The sequence below is a fragment of the Ursus arctos genome, chromosome X (assembly GCF_023065955.2).
Source record: "Ursus arctos isolate Adak ecotype North America chromosome X, UrsArc2.0, whole genome shotgun sequence".
In the NCBI taxonomy this organism is placed as follows: Eukaryota; Metazoa; Chordata; class Mammalia; order Carnivora; family Ursidae; genus Ursus; species Ursus arctos.
In genome coordinates, this window is record NC_079873.1 from 114,929,954 (window position 1) to 114,945,517 (window position 15,564).

The window sequence follows — 15,564 nt, forward strand, 5'->3', positions numbered from 1 at the left end:
GCCCACCCCCCCTGGGCAGTAACACTTTCCAAAAGGACCCTCCTTCTCTGGAGGTGTCTGACACAGTGGAAAACGGCCAGAGCACCCATAGTCGCCAGCTCTTTGCTCCGCCTCCCTGGTTTGGTCCCTTCGCCTTGACAGAGCCTTGGTCCAGTAAGATGATCTGACCACAGCTGGTCTCCTACACTTAGAACAAGTTGGAAGCAAGAGAACTTGGGGAAGGAATTTGGTTTCACTAAAAATAGCTGCAATATAGACCCTGTGACTTACCACTCCTCAGAACAGTCTGATGTGAACCGCACAGGGTCCACTGACCCCTGCAGTTACTTTGGACTATTTGCCTTCCCCGCCTGGAGCCCTTGGAACCAGGAGGGGCTGCGGGAGTTGAGGGCGCTTTGGCTCAGATGCAGACTCTTGCAAATCTCAGAAACGCAAGATGATGGTATGACCAAGAAGCTTCCTCCCGCTGGGAGCGCGTGACTGTTGGCACTAATAACAACAGGTCCCTTTAAGATTTTAGTCCATGGTGGGATCTTGTTTGCTCCTCACTGCCAGGCCCATTGCGTCTCCACTTCTAAGGTAGGTGAAAGCAAACTAACTGGGGAAATGGAACTGAATTGTGATCCTCTGGGGTAACCCCTGCCTGGGTTTCCACGGCCGAGGGCAGGGGGGCAGATGTCAGGGCAGGACATAGCTTATAAGTAAAAGTCTAAGGCCATGCTCCCAACACACTGATCAAGCCACAGTGATGTTTGGGGTGTAATTCCTTTCCTCGCTGAAGCCTCGATAATGTTTGGCGATTATTCCCTTTCGAGCACCCTCCTGCCAAAACCCCAGGTAGTACCTAGCAGGAAAGCACCTCAAGTGTTAAAATTAACCCTTTCTAGAGCTGCTTTATCGTAGATGCCTTGTCCTTCCTGTCCTGCTGGTAACTCTTGAGATCGTGAATTTGGCTCGGGGCCTTGGTTATCTGTGTTCACCTCTTCTGCTGTACAGCAACAGAGAGTAATAGAGAGCTGCCTAGAGCAGGGATTCCTGTAATTCAGGCAGTCTCCGTGAAAGAGGGAATCCAGTCCAGGTACACAAAAGATTTCCTTGGATTCCGTTTCCTTCCTGAAACACTGCTGTCAGGACTCATCTCTGATTTCTAGCCTGTTTATAGCAGTGGGCCTTAGAAAAGGGCTTGGACTCGAAGGGGAGCTGAAAGCTTCTGGGGGTCGGGTTAGGAGCCCTCTGACAGCAAAAGAAGCTGCCTTAGTTGTTGGAAGGTTAAACACTAACAATTTCTTGCTTGAAGTTGACTTTAGAGCCTGTGCTAAGGAAACCAGTACGCCAGCATTCCAGCTTGCCAAGCTAAGGTGTTTTCATGTAAGTGAAGAGACACTTCGGTAACAGATATGCTTACTTTAAATGAAACTCGTAATCTCAAAATATTACATGGCTGGAAGAAACACTGGTCTCTGTGCATTTTGCAGAAGATTGGATTATACAAACTCATACTCGGGCATTTTATTCCCTCCCCACTTTGTTTTCCTTCATCTGTCTTCAAGGTAGATGAGTGTCCAAAGAGCATGAACTTAACATCTTAAACCTAGAAGAAACATCTTGGAAGTCATATGGTGTGTAATTCTTACTGGAGCCTAAGTTGGGTTGAGTGAATCTCTGGTTTTATCCTTAGATTGTTGCCTCAACTTTCCCTGTGACCTCAAAATGGATACGTGGTGGCTATTTCCATTCTGAAGCCATGGCTCTATCCGCATCACATCCTCCTGGCACTCTTTCCTTTCCAATATTATTACTTTAAGGTTCATTCATGTTGCTGCAAAGCGAGATAGAACATTTGGAATTACTTTCCCCGTGTTGCATTTGTGCGGCCATATGGCAGCATTGGTACCACGTGCTGCTGGTCTTACCACCCAAACGTGTTGTCACATCTTATTGAAAGTTGTCAGGGGTTTTGCATTCAAACTGGGGATGTGTTTTATTGAAACATCCCAGAGAAAGTGAGTCGCTGAAGGTTGCCTCCAAGTAGCACGCTTGCCTAGCACTTTGAGAAATGGTTCGCTGATAAAATCTCCATGAACAAACAGCTTTTGAGGAATGCATTTGTTGGTAAAAGTGATTTCCAAACTCCATTTCCTGAACCAGTGCCAGACTGGGTGCCCAGGAATCACCTGGAAAGAATATTTGAGAATATAATTTCCGGGCCACGTCCCTGGAAATACAGATTGACGAGGTCTGGGAGTGGAGCCCTGGAAGCAGGACTTGTAGCAAGCAATGCTGGTCATTCTGATGCAAGGCCAGATTTGGGAAGTGCTGTACGAGTCAAGGTCCTCCTGTTTTTTCTGTCTGTCTGTCTCAAATCTTTCAATGATTTCCTTTTGCCCTTAGAATAAAGTTCACACTTTTTCACCTGGCATTCCCCAGGTCCCCCATGATCTAGTGCTAACCCAGCTTTTGAATCTTATTCCTCATTTTTCCTCTTACCGACACCCCCCCCAGTCAAGTCGAATTGAACACGTTCCCATTTTGCTCTCATGCCTTTTGACTACTATGTCCTTCCTCACTTTTCTGCACACCCCAATCTGCCCCATTTTTCTTGATCTATATGTTAGTGTACATAAGAGGGACTTGGAGGGTTTCTTTAAAATATCGCTCCTGGGACTCACTTCCAGGCATTCTGGTTCAGCGCCTTGGAGGATGTGATGCTGACCATCAGTCCATCTAGCTCAAATGGCATCTCTCTCTCTCTCTTTTAAGCAGGTTCCACGCCCAATGTGGGGCTTGAACTCATGACCCCCAGATCAAGAGTCACATGCTGTACTGACAGAGCCAGCCAGGCGCCCCTCCAATGTCATTTCTTTATAAAACCATCTCATGAAGCATTCATGCTTCCCCATGCCAACCCTCCTATAGCATTTTGTTCAGAGCTCTGTGATTTAAGACTTCTCTCTCTCTCTCTATTTGAATTCTTCCTCTACGTCATCATTTCCCTCGCGCGACATTCAACAAGTACCTAATGTAAAAGGTCTGTCTTTCCTTCAAGAGCCCAGGCTGCTTAGGAGACAGGATCTCTAACCATTGATCTCTGGAAACACCTTGGGCGTGAGTGTGGAGTGTCAGTGGGCTCGGCAAAGCTTAAATCACTCTGTGGTACATGAGTCAAGGAAATCACCTGTTCGAAGATGAAGCTTTATTTCAAGCTAAGAGATGTGGATACGAGGCTGATCCTTTCTGTCTCCGTGTCCCCAGTCTGAGATTTATGCACAAGAGTGGGATCTGAGAAGGCTTCTGGGGTTGGGCAATCTCAGAGCACAGCGATGACAGGATTCCAGGGAGTCTCTTGGCTTAGGTAGGAAGGGAAAGCACCTGGCATTTCTAAATACAGTATTTCCGTCATAAGGGAGGGATGAACACAGTGCCAAGGGGGGCAGAGGAGGGGCGGGAGACACTGGATGATGGGGATCTCCAGGGTCTTCACTGGGGACAGGCTTCCCTTCGTTGCTTGACCTCGCGCAGCACTGCAACTCCTCTGGAATTGTCTATTACTGAATGCTGTGGCTCTTTCATGATTTTTAATTTACTTATATATACATGTAATATATAATTATATAAAACATGTGTAATGACCCGTGTCACTAACCTAGTGTGTATCCTTCCTTTTTTTTTCTCATGTAATTATGACTTTTCTGTATTTTATACTTCTTGCGATTTATGAGCTCTATGACCTTAGGGCTTCTGTTTCTTCATCTCGAAAATGAGGATGGTAATACTACCTATCTCATAGGGTTGCTGCAAGGATTCAGTGAGCCAGAAGACACAGAGCACTTAAGACAGTGCTCCGTGTGAGTTTTTGCTACTATTATTGTTACAGCCATTTACATTCAACGAAACCTACACAACGGCTACAGCTGGTTAATTTCATTCTTTTTAACGGCGGCCCAGGATTTTGTGATACAGATGGAGAGCCATTGATCCAACCATCTGACTTTTAGCCGGCGTTCAGTTTGGTTCCATTTTTTTGGGGGGGGGGTCACTAAAGAGCAACATTACAATAAACACTATGTATAGCCTTACATGTACTTGTTTTTCTTATGCTGGGAAAGATTTCCGGGAATGGAATAGCCGGGTTGAAGAGTGTATTTATGTTGTTTTAAATTTCACTAAATACTGCAGTACTGCTTTTTCAAAAGCATGGAACAAATGCACGACTCCACCAGTAATGTATGGGCGTATAGCTTTTCCTATGATCCCACCAACTGTTGATTTTATTACTCTTTTTTAAATTTTAACAGTCCTATGGGTGAAAATTGTCATCTCATTGTTACTTGAAAGTTGAGTTTCTCTGGCTACTCATGAATGTGAGCATTTTTTGAAAAACAAAAAACAAAAATAGCTGTTGACCATTTGGATTTCCTTCATCTGTGCAGTGGTTCTTCATGTGCTCTGCCTATTTTTGGAATGGGTTGTTTTTCCTTGTCAATTTGTAAGAACTCCTAGTACATTATAGCTATAAGCCCCTCATCTGTTCTTTGCATGCAGCTATGGTTCCAATTCCTTGTTTTATTTTAACTATTGTGCCTTGTGCCAAAATTTAGAAAAATTGTATGTAGTCAAATTTTGTTTCTAACTTCTGTGTTTTAAGGATTGGTTAACAGGGGTGTGGTGCATGTAGCTTCCCAGGTTTTCTAGCAGGACTTCCACTGTTTCGATATGTAAATATGTCTTTATGTAGACACTGTATTGATTTTTGGCATAAAATATAGGTTCAATTATATAATCTTTCAAATTAATAGCCAGTCGCATCCATACCGTTCACTAACAATCTATCTTTTTCCCACTGAAATGAAACACCACTTTGGCCATGTATTAAATGCTTATGTGTGGAATTCAATTCCACATTCTCTATTTTATTCTCTGATTTAATTGCCTATTATTCCTAGGCCACTACTAAGTTTTGACTTGCTTATGGGGACTTCAGGGTATATTCTGATATCTGACCTGAGATGTGTCTCTCTCATTATCCTTATTTCTCATGGCTATTCTAAGGGTTGTATTCTTCTGTATAAGTATTATGTCTATAAATAAATGCCCTCTTTTTGTCTTGAAAAATGTTGGGAATTTTAATTGGATTAAAAGTATTGATTTGGAGAGAATTAAAATTTTATGATATAAAGTCTTAAGATTTTTTCATTTATTCCTTCTTTTCAGATTTTGTTCTGTGTCCTTACGTAAGCTATTGCTGTTTTCTTCACACTGGTCTGATGCTTGTTAGATTTAGTCCTGTGTAGTGTGTAGGCTTTTTTCATTATCCTGAATGTCATTTTTCCTATTTTCATTTTGCGGTGTTGATCCTTGGATACAGAAACACTGTCTTGTATAGTAACCTTGTATTTCTTTACCACATGCTCTAAATAAGTCTCGTAGATTTTGCTCTAGTGCTTTGTTTGTCCAGCTGTACAAATACTCCATCAGCAGGTGAGGAAATCTTGGTCTTTTCTGATGTTTATATTAGTTCTTTCTTTTTGGGGGGAGGGTCGGGTCTTTTTTTTATAAGCTAGACTCTCCAAGACAATATTGAATAATAGTAGGGATGGGGGAATTCTTGTCTACTTCAGTATTTTATTTGAACAGATGAGTGTTTTGCCATTTGAAATAGTATTTTGCATCTGTTTTTGGTAAACAGTCTATTATTTTAAGAAATTGTCTTCTAATCCTGTTTATTTTCCAAATGTATTAGGAATGCAGTTGAATTTATCAATTGACTTTTAAGCCTTTCTTGATATCATTATTCATATGGTTTTCCTCTTTAATTTATTGATGTCATGAATTATGCTGATAGATCTGCTGATACTGAACCTCCTTTGCGTTTCCAAATGTTGTCCTATAAGTCAGCCAGTAATTTCTGTAAGACAAACCAGCCAAAGCCTCAGTGGCTTCAAACACAACACGGATTTGGTTTTGCTCATCTTTTCTTCAGGTTAGTTGGGGTCTGGCCGGTCTAGTCTGGGCTTGGCTTCGTGGCTCCGCTTGTCGGTCTTTTGGTCTTTTGAGGCTGCTTTGCTTCAGGTTGTTGTGGCCGGGGCAGTTCTGACCCAGGTAAATCTTATCCTCCTGCCAAGGCAAGTAGGCTAGCCGGGCTAGTCCTAGAGTGATTGCAGAAGCACAGGAAGGAAGGAAGGAAGGAAGGAAGGAAGGTGGGCGTGCACGAAGCTTCTTAAGGCATAGGCTGTGTCTTTTTATTCGCCCAACGTTATTTGGTTTATTCCAAAGTTAAGAGGCGTGAAATATATAATATATTGATGGCAGGAACTCCAAAGTCACTTATATCAGTAAGGTGTTTTAAGTAAACCTCAGGGTAACCACAAAACAAACACCTATAGTAGATATACACAAGAGAAGGAAATCCACATACACCACTATAGAAAAGCATCAGTTCACAAAGGAAGATAGAAAGAGAGGAAGAAAGGAACAGAGGAACCATACAAGAGCCAGAAAGCAATTAACAAGAGTGCAGTAGTAAGTCCTTAGCTATCAGTAACTACTTGAAGTGGAAATGAATTCAGTTCTCTACTCAAAAGGCATACAGTGGGTGAATGGACAAAAAATCAAGACCCATGTAGATGCTGCCTACAGGAGACTCACTTCCGTTTTAGGACACTCACAGGCTCAGAGTGAAGGGCTGGAAGAGGACATTCCAAGAGAGAGAATGGGTAACTATACTTATATCAGACAAAATAGACCTTAAGTTAAAAACTGTAACAGGAGACAAAGAAGGTCATTATGTAATGATACGGGGTCCATTCATTTAGAGGAGATAACAGTTTTAAATATATATATGCACCCAACATCAGAGTACCTAAATAGATTAAGCAAATTCTAACAGATCTGAGGGGTGTTACAGACAACAGTAATAGTAGGGGATTTCAGTACCCCACTTTCAGCAAAGAATAGATCATCCAGACAGAAAATCAATAAGGAGACATTGGACTTGAACTATATTTTAAACCAAATGGACCTAAAAGACACATACAGAACATTTTATCCAATAGCAGCAGAATACACATTTCTGTCACGTGCACAAGGAACATTATTTAGGATAGATCTTGTGTTATGCCACAAAACAAGTCTTGGCATTTAAAACGACTGAAATCCTACCAAGTATTATTTCCAACCACAATGGCATGAGACTAGAATCAATGATAGGAGGACAATTGGAAAATACACAAATATGTGGAAATTAAACAACATACTCCTGAACAACCAGTAGGGCCAAGGGTCAGATCAAGAGGGAAATTTAAAAATACCTGGAAACAAATGTGAAAATGCCAATACAGTATACCAACACGTATGAGATGTGGCAAAAGCCGTGCTAAGAGGGAAGTTGATAGTGATAAATGCCTACATTTAGAAAAAAGAAAGATCTCAAACAACCTAACCGTATACCTCAGGAACTACAAAAGCAAGAACAAACTAAGCCCAAAGTTAGCAGAAGGAAGGGGGCAACAAAGATCAAAGCAGAAATCAATGAAATAGAGAATAGAAAAACAATTAAAAATATCAATGAAATTAGAGTTGTTTTTTGAAAAGGTAAAAAAAAAAATGGACGAACTTTTAGCTGGACTTACCAAGAAAAAAAGAGAGAACACTCAAGTAAATAAGTTAGTAAATGAAAGAGGAGGCATTTCAACAAATAGTACAGCAATACAAAGGATCATAAGAGACTACTATGAACAATTATATGGCAACAAGTTGGGCAAGCTGTAAGAAATGGATAAATTCCTAGCAACATACAACCTACCAAGTCTGAATCATGAAGAATTAGAAAATGTAACCAGACAATAACAAGGAAGGAGATTGAATCAGTAATCACAACCTCCAACCCCAACACAGGTGAATTCTATCAACCCTTTAAATGTTTCTTTAAATGAAGAAAGAAGAATTCTTTAAATTCTTCTTTAAAAAACGAGGAATTAATGCCAATTCATTTCAAACTCTTCCAGAAAATAGAAGAGGAGGGGATACTCCCAAACTCATTTTATGAGACCAGAATTACTCTGATACCCAAGCCAGATAAGGATACTAGAAGAAAAGAAGAAGAAAAAACTACAGGCCAGTATCCTTGATAAATATAGGTGAAAAACTTCTCAATGAAATACTAGCAAACTGAATTCCCCAGGACCTTAAAAGGATCATATATGATGGTCAAGTGGGATTTATCTCTGGGATACAAGGATGGCTCAACACACACAAATCAAATAAAAGGATGAAAGACAAAAATCATATGATTATCTCAATAGATGCAGAAAAAGCATTTGACAAAACTCAGCATCCTTCCATGATTAAAAAAAATCCTCTCAAAAGTTTGTGCATAGAAGCAATATACCTTAACATAGTAAAGACCACGTATGACACACCTACCGCTAACATCATACTCAAAGGTGAAAGGTTGAAAAGTTTTTCTCTAAGATCAGGAATATGGCAAGTGTGCCCACTCTTACTCCTTCTCTTCATCTTAGTACTGGAAGTCCTGGCCAGAGTGATCAAGTGGGAAAACGGAAATAAAGGGCATCCAAAGTACAGAAGAAGGAATATAATTGTCTCTGTTTGCTGATGACTTGATCTTATATTTAGAAAATCCTAATGACTCCACCAAAATCTCTTACAACTAAGAAGTAAATTCAGTAAAATTTCAGGATACAAGATCAACATTTAAAAATGCCTTATGTTTCTATTCGCTAGCAATGAACTATGTGAAAAAGAAATAAAGAACACTCATTTACAAAAGCATCAAAAAGAATAAAATACTTAGGAATAAATTTAACCCAGGAAATGAAAAATCTATACAGTGGCAGCTATAAGACACTGATGAAAGAAATTGAAAATGACACAAATAAATAGAAAGATATCCTATGTTGATGGATCAGAGAAGGTACTATTATTAAAATGTACATACTATCCGGGGCGCCTGGGTAGCGCAGTCGTTAAAGCGTCTGCCTTCGGCTCAGGGCGTGATCCCGGCGTTCCGGGATCGAGTCCCACATCGGGCTCCTCCGTTGGGAGCCTGCTTCTTCCTCTCCCACTCCCCTGCTGTGTTCCCTCTCTCACTGGCTGTCTCTCTGTCATATAAATAAATAAAATCTTTAAAAAAAAAAAGTACATACCATCCAAAGCTATCTATAAATTCAGTGCTGTACCTATCAAATAAATCCAATGGCATTTTAGAAATGGAAAAGCAATCCTAAAATTCATACGGAGTCAAAAAGACCCCAAGTAGCCAAAGAAATCTTAAGAAAGAAGAAAGCTGGAGGCCTCACACTCCCTTACTTCAAACTATATTACACATCTATAGTGGTCAAAACAGTGTGGTATTAGCATAAAAACAGACACGTAGTCCAATGGAACAAAATAAAGAGACCACAAAGTAGGCAAGAATACTTAATGGAGAAAGGATAGTCTCTTCAGGAAATGGTGTTGGGAAAACTGGATACCCATATGCAAAAAGAAATGCAGTTGAACCCCTATCTTACACCACTCACAAAAATTAATGTAAAATGGATTAAGTATTTACTCATAAGGCCTGAAACTGTTAAACTTGAAAAACCTCCAAGACATCGGTCTTGGCAATGATTTTTTTGGACATGACACCAGAAGCACAGGCAAAATAGGTGAAAATTAACAAGTGGGACCACATTAAAGTAAACACTTAAACAATCAACAAAATGAAAAGGCAACCCAAAGAATGGGAGGAAATATTTCAAAACTGTATATCTGATAACGGGTTAATATCTGACATGTCTAAAAAAACTCATACACCCAACAGCAAAAAAGAAAAAAAAATCCAATTAAAAAAATGGGTAAAGGACCCAAAAGGACATTTTTTAAATAATATTTTTTTATTATATTATGTTAGTCACCATACAGTACATCCTTGGTTTTTGATGTAAAGTTCCATGATTCATTAGTTGCGTATAACACCCAATGCACCATGCAATACGTGCCCTCCTTACTACCCATCACCAGTCTGTCCCAGTCCCCTACCCCCCTCCCCTCTGAAGCCCTCAGTTTGTTTCTCAGAGTCCATAGTCTCTCATGTTTCATTCCCCCTTCTGATTACCCCCCTTTCTTTATCCCTTTCTTCCCCTACCGATCTTCCTAGTTCTTATGTTCCATAGATGAGAGAAATCATATGATAGTTGTCTTTCTCTGCTTGACTTATTTCACTAGCATTATCTCCTCCAGTGCCGTCCATGATGCAGCAAATGTTGAGAAATCGTTCTTTTTGATAGCTGAGTAATATTCCATGGTATATATGGACCACAACTTCTTAATCCAGTCACCTGTTGAAGGGCATCTCGGCTCCTTCCACGATTTAGCTGTTGTGAACATTGCTGCTATGAACATTGGGGTGCATATGGCCCTTCTCTTCACTACGTCCGTATCTTTGGGGTAAATACCCAGTAGTGCAATGGCTGGATCATAGGGTAGCTCAATTTTTAACTTTTTAAGGGACCTCCATACTGTTTTCCAGAGTGGCTGTACCAACTTGCATTCCCACCAACAATGTAGGAGGGATCCCCTTTCTCCACATCCTCTCCAACAATTGTTGTTTCCTTCCTTGTCAATTTTTGCCATTCTAACTGGCGTAAGGTGGTATCTCAGTGTGGTTTTGATTTGAATTTCCTTGATGGCTCATGATTTTGAACATTTTTTCATGTGTCTGTTAGCCATCTGTATGTCTTCATTGGAAAAGTGTCTGTTCATATCTTCTGCCCATTTTATGATTTATTTATTTGTTTCACATGTATTGAGTTTGAGAAGTTTCTTTATAGATCTTGGATACTAGTCTTTTATCTGTAGTATCATTTGCAAATATATTCTCCCATTCCGTGGGCTGCCTCTTAGTTTTTCTGACTGTTTCCTTGGCTGTGCAGAAGCTTTTTATCTTGATGAACCCAGAAATGGACCCTCGGCTCTTTGGGCAACTAATCTTTGATAAAGCAGGAAAAAACATCCAGTGGAAAAAAGACAGTCTCTTCAATAAATGGTGCTGGGAAAACTGGTCAGCTACATGCAAAAGAATGAAACTTGACCACTCTCTCACACCATATACAAAGATAAACTCTAACTGGATGAAAGACCTCGATGTGAGACAGGAATCCATCAAAATCCTAGAGGAGAGCATAGGCAGCAACCTCTACAGCATCGGCCACAGCAACCTTTTTCATGACACATCTCCAAAGGCAAGAGAAACAAAAGATAAAATGAACTTGTGGGACTTCATCAAGACCAAAAGGTCGTTTTTTGAATGAAGACATACATATGTGGCCAAGAGAGGGCGCCTGGCTGGCTCAGTGGGGAGAGCAGGCGACTCTTGATCTCCGGCTCCGGAGTTCGAGCCCCATGTTAGGTGTAGAGATGACCTAAAAAGTAAAATAAAATCTTTAATAAAAATGACAATAAACGAATGTGGCCAAGAGGTATGTGAAAATGTACTCAACATCAATAATAATCACAGAAGGGGTGCCTGGGTAGTGCAGTCGTTAAAGCGTCTGCCTTTGGCTCAGGGCGTGACCCCGGCGTTCCGGGATCGAGTCCCACATCGGGCTCCTCTGCTGGGAGCCTGCTTCTTCCTCTCTCACTCGCCTGCTCTGTTCCCTCTCTCGCTGGCTGTCTCTAGGTCACATAAATAAATAAAATCTTTAAAAAAAAATAAATAATAATCACGGAAAATATCAATAATAGTCATGGAAATACAAGTTAAAACCACAGTGAGATACGACCTCACATCTGTTAAGAGTGGCTGTTATCAAAAAGACAAGGGATTACGAGTGCTGGTGAGGATGTGGAGAAAAGGGACCGCTCGTGCACTGTTGGTGGGAATGTATATTGGTACAGGCACTGTGGAGAACAGTATAGAGATTCCTTTGAAAAGTAAAAATGTAAGTACCATATGCTCCAGCAGTCCCACTTCTGGGTATTTAACGGAAGGAGTGAAGTCATTATGTTGAAGCTGTACTTACATTCCCACGTTCATTGCAGCATTTTCCACAATAGGGAAGACATGGAAACAACCTAGGTGTCCATCGATGAATGAACGGAAAAAGAAGATATAGAGTAAATATACAGTGGAATATTATTGAGCCATAAAAGGAAGGAGATCCTGCCTTTTGTGACAACAGGGGTGGATGTTGATGGCATTATACTGTGAAGTAAGCCAGACACAGAAAGACAAATACTGTACAATCTTGTATGTGGAATCTAAAAACATTGAACTCATGGAAACAGAGAGAAGAATGGTTGTTACCACTGGCTGAAGAATGGTAGAAACAATTAGATGTTGGTCAAAGAGTTTTTTCAGTTATAAGATGAATGTGTTCCAGGAATTTAATGTACAGCATGATGACTGTAGTTAATAATACTGTTTTATATATTTTAAAATTGCAAGGAGAGCAGATCTTTAATGTTCTCATTATTAACAACAACAAAAAGGTAATTATGTGAGGTGAAGAATGGGTTAACTAACCTTAGTTTGGTAAACATTTCATTATATGTATACACACACACACACACACACACACACGTTTCAAATCATCTCATTGTACACCTTAAATAAACACAATGTTATGTGCCAATTATATCCCGCTAATGCTGGAAAAAGAGGAATTAGGGATCTTTTCTTCATTTTTTTTGGCCTGAAATAGTTTAAGTGATATTGGAACTACTTGTTTTAAAAAATACGTTGAATTAAAACAGATGAATCGTGTTGTTATGATGACTTTTATCTTTTAATTTTATTTTTAAAAAGATTTTATTCATGTATTTGAGAGAGTGAGCAAGTAGGGGAGGGACAGAGGGAGAGGGACAGGGAGAGAATCTCAAGCCGACTCCCCACTGAGTGCAGAGCCCATCGTGGGGCTCAGTCCTACCATCCTGAGGTCATGACCTGAGCTGAGACGAAGAGCCAGTCGCTCAACTGACTGAGTCATCCAGGTGTCCCAGGAGGTGTTCTTTTCAATTGCTTTCAAGATAGTTTGTAATATTGTTTTGGTCCAACAAGTCTTCTAGGAGTGTATGTCTTAGTTTCTAAGCAGTAACTTTTTGCATTTTAAAAATTATTTATTCAAATTTTATGTTTATTTTATATTTTAAATATTTAACATTTAAATATAAAAATGTATATCCAGATTTATTATATGTTATGCTTAGAAAAGCTCTTTTTTATCACCTTTTAAAACAAGTACCGCCTTTCCTGTGTCTCTTCCCTCTTCTCCTTCTGGAAGATTTCTTCGGGATCTCCGCATCTCTTACATTTCCTTCATGATTTCCTCCTCGTGGTATTTTTGGCTTTGTGCTCTCTGATTCTCCTACCTCATCTTCCAGGTTACCCTTTGGGGTCTCAGCAGTGATCACCCTCTCCTTCTGTTCGTCTGCTGAACTGTCTATTTAGAAATCATGTTGTGTAGTTCCAGAAAGTCTGTTTTTATGCTGCACTTGAATCGCTCTATATCTGCCTATTCGGTTATTCTCGTTGTTGTTGAACTGATCATTTTTGTGTCTCTTCCTGCCATTCTATCTCTTTAGGCATGTGTTGCTTAGTCAACCTTTTTCTGGGTGCTGGTTTGTTGCTGGACCCACAGAGGTGGTTACAGAGTATTTTGTTCGCCAGCCCGTAGGGATCAGCTGATGCTGGAAGGGATGTCCCAACGTTTTCCAAGTGCTAGTAGGTCCTCAAGTGGTGGGAAGCCACTTTTTCCCCAGGCCTCTTCACGTGGTCCCTCTCTACACTGACCTGGTCTGTTACTTTACTTTATTCTTTCTTGGCTCCTTGAAGGCCTAGGAGACTGGGGACACAGGTCTGATATTATTTTCCCAATCTCCTGGTTTCCTTGTGCTGGGCCTTCGTGGCAAAGGATCCAGGCTTTGCTCAGCACTCATGGAAGAAAGCCTGACAACACTGTGCAAGATTCCCACAATGTCTCGGTCTTCACATCTAGATCTTCTCCAGAGACCTCAATTGCCATTTGGCTGAGGAGAAGCAGGCAGCTTGGAGTTGGAAATACGAAATAACCCACGCTTAGGTCACCATCTTTCCAGAACCTGCCATGGTTCCTTACAAGAAAGAAAGAAGGCCTTTAGCATGAAACCTGTATCAGTGTCTGGGTGAAAACAGGGCTACTCAAAAACTGCAATAAGGGGTTAAGTAAATAGACAGATAAATAAACACACACACACACACACACACACACACACACAGACACACAAAGTGGCAGTGGGAGGAGCTTAGGAGACTGAGGTCCAGAAGGTTCATGCCAGAGAGTCAGATAAATGTCTGCAATGACTTTAACTAGAAGCCCTGGAAGGAGTGAGGAAGCCAGAACTCACTGGAATGCTGAGAAGTCACCAGGAAGTGGAAGCTCATAGAGCGATCTGTGAAGCCACACTGTGTGACTGCCACAGGCTCTTGAGAACAGCGAGTTCTGCTTCATTCCCATCTTCCGGGTCTCCGGTGAGTTTCAGGGGCAAACGCTAGCCTGGAACCACACAGGGAAGGGGCCTCTGGGTAACCTGATCCCGGCCTTGGTCAAGAGAGGCAGTGATAGCTGAGCTGAAACTGACAACGTAGCACAGTTCCCCAGACGAAGACCAAAGAATAGCAGGGGAGGGGTGTGGATGCGGCTAAAGAGACCTCCGGAGAGGACTTCTCTCCCCTTAGTCTCAGGGCCATGCCTCTCCTGACTGGCATGCTTTGTTCTAGCTGTCGGAGATGTCCACCAACACCAAAACTAGAGTGTTCCTCACTCACGGGTCACGGATCCTTTTAGAATCCTGTGGCCTGTGCCAGTCAGAGCCAAGACAGGTACCCGAGCCTTCTTGATCATGTCAGCCTCTGGCAGTGCAAGGTACACGGGCTTTTGTGACAGAAAGACCTGGGTTCCAATGCTGCCCGTGCGATTCAGCAGCCGTGGGAACCTGAACAGGTAAATTGCTCTTTCTCGGGGTTTTTTTTGTTTGTTTTTCTTGTTTTATTTTTAATTTAAAATGAATTAGCCAACTTATAGTATCTTATTAGTTTCAGATGTAGTGTTCGATAATTTATCAGTTACGTGTAACACCCAGCGCTCAGCCCATTATGTGCCCGCCTTAGTGCCCATGTTAGACACGTCTCCAAAGGCAAGGGAAACAAAAGCAAAAATGAACTATTGGGGCTTCATCTCAGTTATTTTCATTATTTGTAAATAAGGGGTGATAATATCGAGCTTTGGAGACAGGTACAAGGATGAAATGCCAGTTTATGTAAAGCACCGTCTATTAGTCGCCTCCTCTGTTTTTGGTCATTAGTCTGGTGCGGGGACCCTGGAAGGGGCTCCTCTTTCCCTGGCCTGGTGGCAGTGGGGCAAATCTCCTATCACTGATCTGAGATGCTCTCTCCGGAAGTGCACAGTAGCAAACACTTGCAGGCTGAGTGATGTAGGGAGGAGGGAGGCTTTATGGGGGGAAAGTAACAGGGAACAGTCGTGCCAGGCCCTGGCAGTGGGAGAGGGGTTGAGAACATGACAAGGG

General features: G+C 41.3%; 1 protein-coding gene across 3 annotated transcripts in view; it reads left to right on the plus strand.

Annotated features, from left to right (window-relative positions):
* The first annotated feature begins 263 nt into the window (after positions 1–263).
* The window catches only part of FGF13 (fibroblast growth factor 13), a 490,290-nt gene continuing 474,989 nt past the window's right edge, over positions 264–15,564 (plus strand). For 2 of the 3 annotated variants that reach the window (XM_048213361.2, XM_044392441.3), the window contains exon 1: positions 264–579. The gene's annotated coding sequence lies outside the window, so the exon portion shown is untranslated. The remainder of the gene's footprint in view (positions 580–15,564) is intronic. The other variant, XM_044392443.2, reaches the window with a different exon arrangement.